Below are 15,641 nucleotides of genomic sequence, written 5' to 3' on the forward strand. Positions count from 1 at the left end.
TCCTTTTGATAAGCACTTGTTCTGAATATTCACCAGATAAGTGACCACCTGTCACAGTTACTTAAGACCACATGCCCATACAAAACATAGATTCCCCAGCATTTCTATTTCACACAGCGTCTTAAGCACAAGGAATATATGATTATGGTTTATTAACACAGACGCTTTGGGTTAAGAATGTTCACATCAGTGATTAGCAGTGAGAGCCCTTGTAGATACATGAGTTGCTTTGCCCTAAATCTTGGGAAAAGCAGCTGGAATGTGCTTTGTTTTACTTCTCAACCCTTAGCAGTTTCCTTTGCTCTAGTTTCTCTTCCCTGGAGAGTTGGTAACATTCCTGGAAAAGCTGTAAATTTCTTGAATTGATACTTTTTGCTGGTCCTAGGCTGTGGTCTGCCCTGAGGTAGCTATGCACCTGGCAGGGATTGATTTGATTAATATGCTATGCAAATAAGGTATCCAAAGCCTACTAAACAATTAAGTTTCTGTGGCCTAAGGAGAAGGGACTAATTAATGCTCAAGACAAGGGTGATCGATCCATGGCATGGGTCAATGCCGTGGACTTGACCTGGAGTGCACGTGTGCATGCGGTCTATCTCACAGAGGGTTTTCAGGCAGCAAACTGGAAGCAATGAGGGGCAAGCAAAGGCGAGAGAAAGCAGGGAAGCAGTGAAAAAGAGGCCAGAAACTTTCTGAAAGGGATGTAACTCTGGGCCATGAGCTGTAACAATGAGGGCAGGGACACGGCCAGAAGTGGTCCAGTGGCAGAGCCACCGCGACAGGCTCTGAAGGGGCCCTGCAGCCTCGCTGGTGGTGATGGGTGGCAGGGGGTCAGCAACCTGTTCTGATGGGGGCCAAGATGCGGCCTACACCGAGGGGACAGCCAGAGCTAAGAGGAGGCCTGCACAACCAGGAGCGGGTGTGCTCGACTGAAAGAAGAGCCAGCTTGCTGGTACGTTAGGAGATGGAGTGGCCTCCCTGCACTGACGGGGGGGATGTGCTCTCTTCAAGGGAGCCTTGAAGGGGGGATGTGCTTCAAGGGAGCCTTATGGAATTTGCTCATGTTTCCGAATCTACATCACAAGGTGTGGTCTGTTGATCCTGATTTCAAGTTGTGCCCTGCTAGTTCCTCGGTAATAATGCATTGACTCTAAGTATGATTTGTGAGTTATGCATGACATTTGTAATGAATGATTAAACATAGCAAAGAAGTAGAGAATGCCATGGAAGGAGTGGCCAGTATAAGAATTGGTTAAAAAAAAAAAAAAGATGGGAGAGTGAAAGTAAGTCTCGCCTCTACCTGTAAGGATGACCTTGGGGTGACCTTGATTAACAAGTCAGGATTAAGGATGGGATGGGTTAACATCCTTCCAGTGGGTGGCATGCTCACCTGCTAGATTCAAAAATCTACTGCAATGGCCGCACTGAACTCACAGACAATACTCACATCGTTAAAAGTTTATTAGGGAAATGGACAGGTTACCACAAGTCAGGAGCAACAAATCCTTAAGGATATGTAGTCTTATTCACAGTAGCATTTCTTCGCAGCCAGCAGTCACTTGGCCCTTTGGCCTCTGCCTTGTCTGCGGGCTGGGAAGCTGCCACGCTTCAGGATCTCAGCACCGAGGGCTCTGGTACATCTATGCACTTCCACCACTTGAGACAGGGAACTTACAAGCACTTGCTCTTACACCAAGAGAAATAGCAAAACTGACCAATGCACTCAGCGTTTCACACACCCAGTTCGCAATGATTCCACCCCATCATTTGGTGGGGATGACAAAGACATGCATAGAAGAATTTTACTGCACTACCTAACAATATTATTGAAATGGCATATGCAAGGATGAGGGAATCTCAATATCTGTCAAACATCCGTCCCATAATCCTGATATGTTCCAAATATATTATTCATGTAGGTGAAATTTCTGTTTTCATCTATCCCTGCCTGATCCTACACTGGTGTGCATATAAATCCAAATATGTCTCACACAAAAATTGTTTTTTAAATCTATACAATAAAAATGGTGTTGAAATTCAGCTACCACATGACCTGAAGGAAGTATTCTCTTTGGAATTTTACTAAGAATAGTTATCATTTTGGAAGACCACGTAGCCAATAGTAACAGAAGCAAGTTTTGCATCACGGTTAAACACAGCCACATTAGCTTTTCTCTCAGTCAAATTCAAAATGACTACTGAAAAGATGCGAATATCTATTTTCTTATATTCCTCCTGTATAATCGTGCATGAACATTTAAGCATTGGCATACATATTACTTGATGTATATTACTTTGCCATTGTTAAGATTTGGGCCGAAATGGCACGTCTGGCTGTTCTGACTCATCATCTGTTCTGTGGGAGGAAGATGAAGCGTCTGCACTATGAAGAGCGACACTTTCTGAAACCCCATGGAGCAGGGCGCTGCTCGGTCCCACAGGTGTTAAGAGTCACAATCAATTTAATGGCCGCAGGTGCATATTTTGTTATTGTTTCTCCTTTATAAACATGGGCCGTTAGCTTTATTTTAAACCAACTGTGTGTGTATGTTCTGAGAGACCCAGATGAGGCTTTCTACTCGTGTACAGAATCACAGCCTTGGAAACTTTCAGGGGCTCTTCGGCTTGGCCTAAATGGTCGCCATGAATCAGAACTGATACAATGACAATGGGTTTGCTTTTGGGGGCGTTTGGTGTCTTTGCTTAGATGACAACTTCTACGTAAGTGGTTTTTTCACAATACTGAAGAGAACATTCAAAACTTTTCTTTTAAAAGGACAGTGTCATTTAGGTGAAAATCACTGGTAGATGAGAAATCTTAATTCAGTAAATAGGAGACAATAAATTTTTAAAATTTCATATGTAGTATTCAGTAAATGGCAAAAAAAGAGTTGAAAAATGGCACATATATAATGAGCTCATTTTTCTTCTAAATCATTCTTCTAAAGAGGTATCCATATAACTCACCGGTGGAATGTAACTCAACCAGTTTCAACCTCATGTTTCTCATCTGTAAATTGAGGCTGAATGCTACTGACCTCTCAGGGATGTTCTGAGAAAGGAAAATCAGGGCACTCCATGTGCAGCGCCTAACATACTGCTGGCGTGCACTTGACATTCAATAGTTCCCCCCAACTTTCACTTTGCATCCCTCACACCCATCTCCCACACATCTCTCCTTTAACGTAACCTCGGGAGTTGGAAACAATGAAAAAGAAACCCAAACACCAAGTGGAGAGAAAGATTTTGTTATATCATATGACAGCTCAGGGCTATAAACTGCAGATGTGCAAACCAGCCTGCGTAACCACTTTGAAAGTTGTGGGGTGTGTGTGTGTGTGTGTGTGTGTGTGTGTGTGTGTGTGTGTTGAGGTGAAAAGAAACACAGCAGCCTCTAGGCACAGTGGCTCTAGACGGCTATTCTAGATATAATTGATACCAAAGTTGATGATTACCATTTTTATCAAAGGGCAGGTTTTATGCAGAGATTGTTTACACGGGAAACAAAGGTTCTATTCACAGAGTAACCATTTGCTCTGTGCTTGGTAGGTAAACCTATCTGACCTGGATTTCCACTGCTGCTCATTTGAGGAATTTCAGGCCTGAGCAATACCTCTGCCAGTATTTGTAAAGCATCGACTTTTGTGCAAAGTGCTAAGCCAGAGCCTCATGATATAAAGATGAAACTATAGAATCTTTGGGGTCGGGGTCCATAAAACGCATTGCATGCGCTCTAATCAGAGTACAGAAGAAATATTGTGGAACTCTGTGTAATTTTATACAGTGAGATTTGGGTCAGTTTACAAAGGCTTTGACATTTGCTTTGGTAGGGAATACCAATGGACCAGGGGCGAAAAGGGAGGGAAATGGCGATCCATTCCAGTGACAAGTACCAGGCCCAAGACTAATAGAAGGAGGAAGAGGCCAGGCATGCCCAACAGCGAATTGAGAATGGGAACCGTAGAAGTAGCTGGACATCAGTTCAGAAGACTACGTGCAGATCACAAGGCCTCGATATTTCATAGTACCACATTAGAAGAGTCTGTAGGCCTGATGTGGTAGTACGTAGGTGCAGATTTAATAAGCTTAAAATTTCTTTACAATTTTAGAGTCAATAGTTTGGTAAATGGAATTATACAACCACACATACAGAAAAAAGCTGGATCTCCTACCCCCTCCGTTCTTTATTTGAAGATCTAGAAATATTCATTTTTGTTAGCGTTGACGTGCCTCTAAAGGTTTAGAACGTCAGAAGTGGGGTCATCTTCAGGAGACAAGGTGTCTAGAGGGACACATGTCAATTGTATTGCTTTAGCCCAAGCACCTGGCGCAGTGCTTTCTCAGGTAGCACCCATCGTAACACTGGGCTCTCGTTCATGCACAGCGCCTTGGACTAAGGCCAAAGGGAAACTGCTTCCATTAGATGGGACATGATCTTGCTCGCTGAAAACAAAAAGAAAAACAAAAACAAGATCCTATGCGTTCATCATCTTCTTCTTTCCTTCTTTCACACGTGGATTGCTTCCTTTATTTGCTCTCCACTGGAGGTTTCAAAATTCGAAACCCCTACAATCCACAAGGCAGTGAACTGGAATATTTTAGATAAAATAAGCGAGATGGTAACTTTTTCTCAAGAAGCCAAGATGTCTCCAGTAACCATAGTAACTATGAAGGACATAAAATTGTGAAATCACAGCTATCAGAGGGGAAATGTAGACGGACTGATACTAGCAAATACTACTAATTGCTTTTACATTTTAATGTCATTTTTAATGTATCGTATGATTTTTAGAAGTTTACCGTGACCTTCAAAATTGTTTCTTTTAAATTGAGACTTCTCAGTGGTACAATCTATCCAACGATTACTATATTTTCAAGCTTCAGAGATATAAACATTTATGCAATTAAGAAATGGAATTAAATGAAGCTCAAGTTTAAGAATAACGGCAGCGCACATTAATAATCAGTGGTAGAGATGTGAAGTTTTCTGTTACAGAAGTAATTAGATCATAGAATATAATGGAAAACTGAAAACTTGATTGAGTTGTTAATGCAACACACATGAACTAGTTTTTTTAAATTCCTTATGATTCTGTAAAAATGCTACGGGTGCTACCAGCATAGGTTTTTTTAGGGACAGCGTAGGTTTCCGTGTTAGTGTCCTACGTGAGTTTAAAAGCGTCTTAGCATTTGTTTTCTTCTGCTCTAAGCAAGCTCTTTATATTCTACTTGAGTTAAGTTGTAAAGTAAATGTTTGCCGAGACAGAACTAAAATAAAATTCGATGGATTTTGAATAAAGAATGGTAGATTCGCATAATCGGAAATTGCATTGTTAGGACATTTCTCCCAAACCACAGCTGTGGAAGAAGAAATGAAGACGAAGAAGTCCGCAAGGAAGAGAATTCGTCTGTGTGGTGAGTTTTGGAAGGCTGGCGCACGCCAGCAGAACCATAGATTGTCATGGTAAAGACCGAAGGTGTGATGTGCATTTTCTTGATGTGACGATTCTTTCCAGACTCCTACAGACACGCTTTGCTGTCTCCAGGTATGGATTAAGCAGGTCTTCACACCGACAAAGGGCGCCACCAAGGTCAAGGTGTTTGAAAGGACGACAAAGGAGATCTTCTCTCGCTGACGGACTGCATACCTCATATTTTTCTGTGTCTTCCATTAATAAAATCTTTCTCTACTTGTCAGCAGTGAGAAAGGCATCACAGAAAGAATCTAAACACAGCAATATGTCCGCCGTCGCACAATATCTTCATGATATAACCGATTAAAATATGGGAGCGAAAGCTGTGTGCATGGAACATTAGTTCTAATTTCTTTCACTTCAGTTTCTAACATAATCTGTTGTTTAGAAGAATTGGAGAATAATTTCAAATTGATTATAACATTTGGGGCTTTGAAAGGCCCATAATGAAATCATTCTTGGGACGGGCCTGAAAGATCTGGTGAGACCCGCACGCCTGTGGCTGATTCTACTGAGAAGGGACCATTGGTGGGACTGGCTGGCGGTCCCCTTGGAAGGAAGGGAATATAAGTTTTCCCGAGGTCGCATCTGAAGTAATAATGACACAGAACACAGGGTCTCAAATATCTGAGGAGTGACATCGTCGCATACAAAGCCATCAAGCACAGTACAATGGAAAGTAAAAGTCAATCTGATCAAAAGTAAGAATGTATAAGTACAATTAGTATTTTCAAAAGCCTAGGAATATATATATATATGGCACGCAACAAAAATTCACTTGAAAATTTTGCTCTTAGAGTACTCAATATTACATACATACAAAGGGGGAAAGACATAGAAAAGCCAATGTCCTTTTTTTGGAGAATTAAAAAATGGACCAGAAAACAAAAAATAAGAGGAAATGACTGATATGGGACTAATTTAAATAATTATAACAATGGAAATAAAACACACTAGAAAATACTATCACTCCATGGGGAAAACACATACAACTGGTAATAGATTGCTGGTGTATACCCAAAGTGAAATTATCATTCTTTATGCTCATTTCCAATGCAATATGAACATGTTCTCATAAAAGCTAAAATGTCATGGTGAAGATATAAACATCTCTATTAAACAATATACCTTCGTATTAACCTATTGCCACTCTTAGCTACTGCTGAGTGGGTTCCATGTAATAACAACCCAATGGACATGGACACCTTTTGGTTTCCACACGTATGGTTTCCCTAATGTCACTCCACAACCCATCTGTACTTCTGTCCTTAGCATTCAGGGTATCAGATCTATTCTTGAGAAAGTTAGCTGGGATAGAGTTCAGGTTGTGTTTTTGTTCTCTTTAAGTTGTTTTAATTTTCTTCAAATGCAGCCTGACCTTGAATATGAGTCTGTTCCACAATCTGTGTGGCGGATGATATTCAGGCTGTCCACTGTCTCCTACCACAGATGTAGGTAATTCACTGCCATGAATTCCGTCTGGAAGGTCCACGTTTACATTCTTTACGTTTGTAATGTTGTTATGCCCATGCCATGTATGTGGTCATCGTCACCAGCCTCTCAAAATTCTATTGTATAATCTCCAGTTTCATTTCTATCATCAAGGCCCTATTTTTCAACTACTGATATTTCCTGTGTTCCCAACTTTCACCTTCCAGTCATTTTCAATGCTTCTTGGTTGCAGGTTTGATCAGTTTCAGACTCACTGAAAATGTTGGTAGAATTATTCAAATGCTTCATCACTGTGTTTAGCAGTTAGTGAGTAAATGTGAATAATAACGGTATTAACTGTTATGTGTAGATATAGAGACATGTTGCTATTACATAAATATATCAAGTCTGAGCTTGAAATGTTCTTTTTGACAATGAAATTGACACCATTCCCCTTAAATCCATAATTCCTTGCATAGTAAACCATTCGATTGTCTGACTGAAAATATCTAGTATTGGTCCATTTCAGCTCACTAATGCCTAGACGATCAATCTTAATGTATTCTTTTTATGTGTTACAGTTAATTTTCTTAGATTCATATTTCATGTGTTCCCCATTCTGGTTATTAGAGGATGTTTACAGCCACTGTGGTATACAGCAATGGACATGGGGTCAAGACAGGCTGGGGTCAAGACAGGCCTGCATAGTCCATTCTTCTTTACCTATTCTGGCATCAACCATTCATCCGGCACCACTCTACATTTATGGTGGTTTGATCATTCATTGTAATGGCCATGCAGCACCCACAGACAATATTCGTGGTTCATGGGGTTTATTAGGGAATTTAATAGCTTTCCTCAAGTCAGGAGCAGGAAAAATGTAAGGATACACCCATTGGTTTCTTCAGCCAGTAGCCACATCTATTTCTGGTTCTCAGTCTTAGTCATGTGTTCCCCTGGCATTTGCCTCTCTCGGCCGGGAAGCCAGCTCACCTGTGATTCTGTCATAGTCTTGGACCAGGTGAGGAAAAGGTCCTCTACAGACTCCGTGCCGCTCCTCTAAGCCTCTGTGCCACAGTCTCTGGTGCATCTAGCTTCGGTGGCCTCCGCCACTTCAGACTGTGATGTTGGACATGCTCTTCTAAATGGCCCTGAGATTTTTTCTCTGTGTTCCGGGGGCTCTTATATGGCTTCGATTGAGGTGTGGTTTGGCTTTTAGCTGACTATAACACCAAGGAAAATGAAGGATAGTGTCTTAAGTTGTACCTTCTAGTACAGTAGTAAAGAGCTCCCTGTGTTGGGCAGGGTTCTGTACAGAAACAAAACCAAAACACTAATGAATTTAGATAGGTAATTAGGTAGATAGGTAGATAGGTAGATAGATAGATAGATAGATAGATAGATAGATAGATAGATAGATAGATAGATAGATAGGTAGGTAGATTTATACAGCAAGGAGGAATCTAACAGATAATTAGTCCATACAGCAGTCCAGAGGCCTCAGTTCAACTCACTTTTGTGGAACAGTTAATACACAGAAAGTACTTCAACTTAGATGGGGGCTTAGGTCCAAGGTCAAGGAAGCAGACAATGGAGTCTTCCCTCAGGCAAAACAGGCAGAGTCTGCCCGGCAGGCAGCAGACAGCAGGGTGGGTCAGTAACACAGGAGTTTAGGGAAGCAATCCCAGATGGGATATCGAACCCAAGCAATGCAAGGTGACAGAATCCACCAGCCTCAAGCTCAGGCAATGTAATTTTAAATTAAATTAAATTTGAATTAAAAATAGATCTATCAGGGGGGGAAATAAGCACAATAGTGAGGTGTGCACATTTTAGAACAATGGACCATTTGAGATTAAAAGGCAAGAATTCCGTAAAGACAGATTTTAGAAAGGTGAAAAAATAAGGAGGACTAGAAACAGGAATCACAGGGAACAAACTGGGTAATTGATGTCACCAGTAATGCTACATTGAATGAGACGGAACAAAATGTGTATGTTTGCATTGAATGCAAAATTGACGTGCTCTGAAAATGTCTAGCCAATTCATAATAAAAACTGAGAAGAAAAAAAGAAAAACAAGTGTGTGAAAATTAAAAGGGCTACTATTGTAAATACGAAGTCTTTTCAATAAGTTAAAGCAGATTGAAAGCAGATTGTGTCAAAAACTTGTAAAGATCATTTTCAAAATAACAAATATAACAACCCTTTAAACAGGGAAAAAGCGTCTTATTTAAAAATGTCATATATCAGAAACCTAAAATAAACCCTCACACCGTTATTTTATTATGTTCAATTTCTTTCACATTTTGGACAAGAAACACCATTATGTGTTTTATTTAAACTTTGAGTTCTTTAGAAAAGATTGTAAAAGATGTTTAACCATGCATGGGAATATATGGATTAAAATATTAAAGTGTATTAAACAAATAAATCTTTATCTAATTGGTTTTATCTAATTGAGTCCAGATATTATCTTGCAAATGAGGGAAGGGGTATGTGTACATTATTAATTGTTAATAACACTTTTTGTCTAAATTTGAAGCCATTTATGAAGTATACTTAATTGTTATAATCATTTCTGGATTTGAAAGTACACAGGTGGCAATTGATTCTTCCTTGTTCAGGCAAGTCTAGCACATGCATTTATCTATCGTAACTCTTCAAAACTCTTAGCAGTGTTGTATAGAATATAAGATTTTCATTTTAAAGAAGTCCACATACTTGAATTTCCTTTTATGGGTAATACTTTGATATCATATCAAAACGTTATCACAATAGGGATTAGTCACCCCTTGTCAGTCAGTTTGTCCTAGTGCAGTGGCTTGTTGGTTGCTTTGAGGCAGGAAGCTAAGTGACTGGTATTTCCTTACCGGAAGGGCCACCCAAAGTGAACAGCGTTCAGAGGAGTTTTCCAGACTAAGAACCAATTATGAAGAAGGAATAGGCTGTCCACTGCAGAATAAGGAGCCAGTGAAAATCTTTTAACTAGATAAAAATTATGCACAGGTTTTCTTTTCACCAAGGTTAAGCAAAGTGGAGGTCTAAAAACATTCCATGAATTTTACGTATGAAATATTATACTCTAGTATCTATTCCTAATTGTTCCACAGTAAAGCAGATATTTCACTACTTTTTAATGACGTATTAGAAAACACCTAGTTATCTACCACTAAATTTTATGGTCATTTCCAACCACTGATAAGATTAGAACAGAAATTCAAATTACTGAGAAAATAATTATTTATTAAGGTTTAGTTTCTCCTCCTAATTAAAGCAGCAGTACCTTTTCTCAAAGATACTATGACAAAATAATAACATTTGAAATCTTATATTACATTGTAGATCATCTAAAATCGATTCAGACAATTTACATAGAAAATATTCTCAAGCCTCCCTGTTACTATATAATGATCAATAGACAAAAACAACAATAAACAAAAGCAAAAACAATTAAACCAAAACATTCAACTATCACTTGATCCCATCTTTCCCTTTAACTTGTTTAAGAGTGTAGAGTGGGGGTAGAAAAAGAAATATGCATTAAATCTTGTGTCTTTTTTAAATAATGTGTCCTTTTCCCTTGCTGGGCTTGAGAGGAGGGGTGTATTATGAGACCATGGAATCAATAGCAGAAATCGGCATATTTTAACGTATCTCATAATATCATAGAGAAAATATTACAAGACATAAGAGGAGGTCAAAGCTCAGTTAAAGCAAGGCGGTAATCAAGGAATTTTGACACATAAAAGAGCCATACACACACAGTCATGCTTAAATTCAGAAATCTATACTACCAAGATGACTAGTCGGTAGACAAAGTAATCCTCTGATACACTCTCAGGTATAAAATTCCAGCATGCACAATTGCCCACGTCAGTATTTAAAGGATTTACTAAACCTATTTTATTAGCCAATCAAACACCACTTTCTCATGGCAACATGATACAGTGCACACAGGCTAAGTGCTCCCTTTCTCTACCATACCGTAGGGGTCCCATGGGGATTTATGTTCTTTTATGTGTAACAAACAAGTCTGGTGTTGTAGACAAAACTTTCATTCTCCTGTGGGAATTTAAAAAACAGTGAGGACATGAGGAATGCTTTCTTACTCTAAGCAGAATTATAAGAAGTATTCCAAATAAATACATTCACTGGTAAACTAAATTGTCAGATACTCCGTTTCCTTCAATAAAAATGAAACCACTCTGCAAACCAGGCTGTTTCGAGTTCAGATGAACTCAAACCCTGAAAATCAAATCTACCCCATGATTATCAAACCTGATGGTAGAGGGAACCATGCCAACAAATAAATGTTGAACTTGAAAGTCGAAGCTTCTTGGGAAAAGTAATAAAGTCAATAAGATAGCAGAAGGTGACTAACAATACACACCTTAACGTAGATGCCACCTTTAGATGACAAACTATCCAAGTGTTAATGCATGTTTAAAAAAAGAAACACAGGGAGGAAATGTTCATTTAGTAAGTGACTGCTAGGTACCACACGAAAACATGCTTTTCATATATGAATTCTTTTATCATTTGCAATAATAACTAAAACTGATACTCTCAATGCGTCTATTTTATAGATTAGAAGATTTAAATACGAAATTTTAAGCAACTTGGGTTCAGTGTTGGCAGTCTAGCTATAGAGCCCAGACTCTGGTACAAGTAACAGTGGCTAGTATCTATAAAAGATGCCTATGTCATTGTATTATGGTGAGGGCTAACTGAAGACACGGTATGTATCATTGTTCAACTTGACTAAAATCTTGCTCAGTGATTGGGGACCCTGCAAGGACCACTACATATAAAGCATATCAATTAAATTGGTAATTTGTGCAAAATCATTTTACAGCTAATTGTTTGATAAAAATTAGTTTAGTTTCAGGCACTCTATACCCTTTATGGAAAGTTTTAAATCTACACAGATGTGGGAAACAGAAAGATTTCTCCCAAGTTGTCTCCCCCAAATATATGTTACACCATGGATACTGCTTGCAGCTCATGGTAGATGATTGTCAAGTTACCTCCCTGAAGGCAGTCAGGTGCCAGACTAGTGTCTGGTCTCACCAGAGGTAGGCCTCACTCCCTGCTGTTAAGGACAAGGGGCTACTTCTCCCTAAAGACTTGTGGCCATCAATTTGGTCTCTGCAGGGTGGGTTTACAGTCTACTGATAATGGTTCCTATAGTGAGCCAGAGAACAGGTCAAACCTGCTAAGTGAAGTTAGGCCTCCATCATGAATCTAGGGTGTGCCCATCCTGTAACATCCATACCCTTATTCCCTCCTCTTCCAATAGTGTATGAACCCCTAGATCACCCCCTCCCATCACTATATTACCTATAGCACAAGCCTTTCCTGTGACATATTCTTCACCTGTCATTAGGGGGCTTGCATGTTCCCACAGAATATACAAGCCTTGGTTAGCAATAAATCTCTCTCTCTCTCTCCCTCCCTCCCTCTCTCCCCCCGCCAACCATGGACCACCAAGCAAGGTTGAGGTGAGCATGCTACCATGAAATGTGTCTGATTCCATTATTTCATTCTCTTCTATCTCTCATGCTCTCTATGACTTTACTATAATCTTTATTTATCGCTGTACAATTGTGCCTACCGGACCTGTGATGATGTGTTAGGGGCTGGCCAACCCTGACACACAGACATGTGAGAATAAATAACTCAAAAGAGTAGTTTTCTGAAAATATTAGGCACTATCTATAAACAATAAACTTAATTTGTACATGGTGAGAAAACACTAGACTTTACTTATATTATTATTAAATAAAAGTATAGCATGTAAATAAGGCATAAATTCAACCAAAAAGAGAAAAATTAGCAAAATAGAGTAAGGTCAAAACCAATATAGAAGAAATCTGAAATACATGTATTAAAAAATAAAGATACTACTTTAAGTTTAGTATAAAAATCAACAGTAGATTCTTTTTTAAAATCTCTTTATTGGCGAATCTTACAACTTTTCTAACAAACCATATATCCATTGTGTCAAGCACATGTGTACATATGTTGCCATCATCATTTCCAAAACATTTTCTTTTTACTTGAGCCCTTGGTGGCAGTCCTCAGTTTTATTTCCTCCCTCCCCCGGATTCTTAGAAAAGATAAAGATAGTAGGAAGGAACAAGAATTTACAAATTCAGGAATGAGGAAGAAGATGATTGCAGATGAAAATGTGTTTTACATAAGGTCACTATGAGTCAGAACCAATTAAATTACCTAATAACAACAAAATACCGATTAAATTTGAAAAATCTAAATGAAATGGTTCTACAAGAAAATGTAAATTACCCAAATTTATTTTCATAAGAAAAGTAAGAAGATTGAGCAAAAAAGAATGGCAAACACTCACCAATAAAAAAGATACAATGTCACAGGGTGGAATCGAGTCTGACTCAAAGGAACACATACCAGAGGGCTTTAAAAGGTCCATGGAAAATGGAATTGAAAGATAGTGGAATTCTCCCACAAACTCTTTGAAGTTTCCTTGTAATTCCAATTTTACATAAATAATCATAAAACTTAGAAAATAATAGTTTTCAAAACAGTAATAAAAAGAAAGTTGCCCTAAATCTTGCATCAAAAAGCCTTTGAAATCCTAATACTAGACATAAAAAATTAAAACCAAATTGACTCATAAAATGAAAGAAATTTTAAAACTTCATAAAAATTCAAGCAAATATCGTCCATTAATGGATTAAAATAAACAGCATTTGATGACAGAGTAGAGGTGTAATTCAAGAAGAATATAAGAATAATAGAGCCTTTGTCGGGTGTAGGTGGGTTGTGGATTGTGAATAAAAAAGTTGGAGGTAATCAGAGATCTAAAATTGCTGGAGAGGAGGACGTAGAATGTCTGGTGGGGTTTGATCAAGTGCAATGTATCCCTGGGGAATCACTGAGAGCTGAATGGAGGGTGAGCATGAGAGTGGGAAAGGAGGAAGGTGAAAGGAAGTCGAAAAAGGAAAGAGGAGGCAAAAGCTATTGATAGTGGTACAGGTATACGCATGTACATATGTACATATATTAATTTTTACTGATAGGGATATAGGTCAATATACACATATTTATATCTTAAGTATTAAAATAGAAGTCAGCCTCTAATCAATGCCTCCTTATACACAAGAACACTCTGTTCTAATAACCTGGCACTCTTTGACACTCACCTTCCTCACATAATCTCTGAAGACAAAGTGGGTGCATAAGCAAACGTGGTGAAGAGAGCGGATGGTGCCCGACTATCAAAAGATAAAGCATCTGGGGTCTTAAAGGCTTGAAGTTAAACAAGTGGCCACCTAGCAGGGAAGCAACAAAGCCCACATGCAAGAAACACAACAGTCTGATCATGAGAGATCAACAGGATCAGGTACAGGAGAACCCCAGACCTCAATGCTAATCCGTTCTAGGAGAGTCAGGATGAAGAAGCAGTTGAGTTCTGAATCAATTTTTCCCATAAGAAATAACTGAAAATGAATTTATCCATTCTTGACCACCAAGTTTTTACCCTAACCATGCCTTTTTATACAAATATTATGCAGATTTCAAAGTAAAGAAGTTCAGAGTTAAAGAATATAATTTGAATAAGAAACAACGTTAAAAACGTTTTTAGTAACTGCAGTACGGCCCTGAGACTAATGAGGATCTGGATCTGTGGACACGGATGTGGAGAGGAGGGATGCAGAGTCACTGTTAGGATGGGGACTCCCTTCCACAAAATAAACTGTTCGCTGCTTTTTAGGAGTTCCCCCCTTCACCCCCTCACCCCGGCTTCTTTTCCTTTTTTCAATAGAACCAGGCTGGCTTTCTCTAAAAAAAAAATAATAAAAAAATAAATCTGTCTAATGTTTGCTGTTGGCGTTTCCTTAACTGTTTTCGAAAAGGGTTTACTGAATTATCATCAACAATATCGATAACACATGTTAAACACTTCCTTATTGCAATGATTCTTTAAAAAACAAACAACTCTTGGACTTTCTCCCAGTGACGCAGCATTTCTTTGATTTCTGAAGAAATGTCTCCCTCTTGATTTCCCGTGCTCCAGACGGTTCCTCAGCCACCATCTTCTGAAGTTCCTGGGGTGCCCCCGGTGTGAGTTCAGTGCTGTGCTCTCTAATTAGTTCCTCAGTGTGACCAGCACTGACCTCCACGCCCGTGGACTTGACCACGGAAACAATTCCCTCCACATCTGGGCGAGGCGAGAAAGGTGCTCAGCTTCAGAGTCAGCTTCCAGCTGATTAGGGACATCGAAACGGCCAAAGTCCCTAAGAAGAACCCCATCAGGTGAAAGGTTTCCCCCAAGCTGCTCTAAGTATCCTCTTAGAGAGCCCGCCTATGTTTCGTTTATTAGCCTAACACGGCTCAAAACATGGAGACGTTCCTTCCAGCATCCAGCCACAGGTAGACTCGTTTCACTGGTCACTTCGAAACACCTCGAGAACAACGCCTTAGCGTACAATTTATTGAAATTAGAAATGACCTGCTAGTCCATGGACTGGATCAGTGAGGTGGTTCCGGGTGGCAAAAATTTAAGTTTTAGCCAGCTAAATTCGTCTGCTAACCCCCTTTCCATGTCTGGGAGATGCGCAGGGGCACTGTCTGCAATGAGAAATGCTTTGAATGGCAAATTGTTTTCCTCCAGGTCTTTTTTTTTACACTGGGGACCAAAACTCCACAAGCCCACTCCCTAAAAATATGCCTTGTTGCCCAAGCTTTAGCATTC

General features: G+C 39.3%; 1 protein-coding gene and 1 pseudogene across 2 annotated transcripts in view; both read right to left on the reverse strand.

Moving 5' to 3' along the window:
• PDGFC (platelet derived growth factor C) overlaps nucleotides 1–15,641 on the reverse strand; it is a 261,841-nt gene that overhangs the window by 80,911 nt on the left and 165,289 nt on the right. The window lies entirely within an intron of this gene.
• Nucleotides 5,219–6,062, reverse strand: LOC142443051 (cilia- and flagella-associated protein 300 pseudogene; annotated as a pseudogene).

The sequence above is a fragment of the Tenrec ecaudatus genome, chromosome 3 (assembly GCF_050624435.1).
Source record: "Tenrec ecaudatus isolate mTenEca1 chromosome 3, mTenEca1.hap1, whole genome shotgun sequence".
Taxonomy (NCBI): domain Eukaryota; kingdom Metazoa; phylum Chordata; class Mammalia; order Afrosoricida; family Tenrecidae; genus Tenrec; species Tenrec ecaudatus.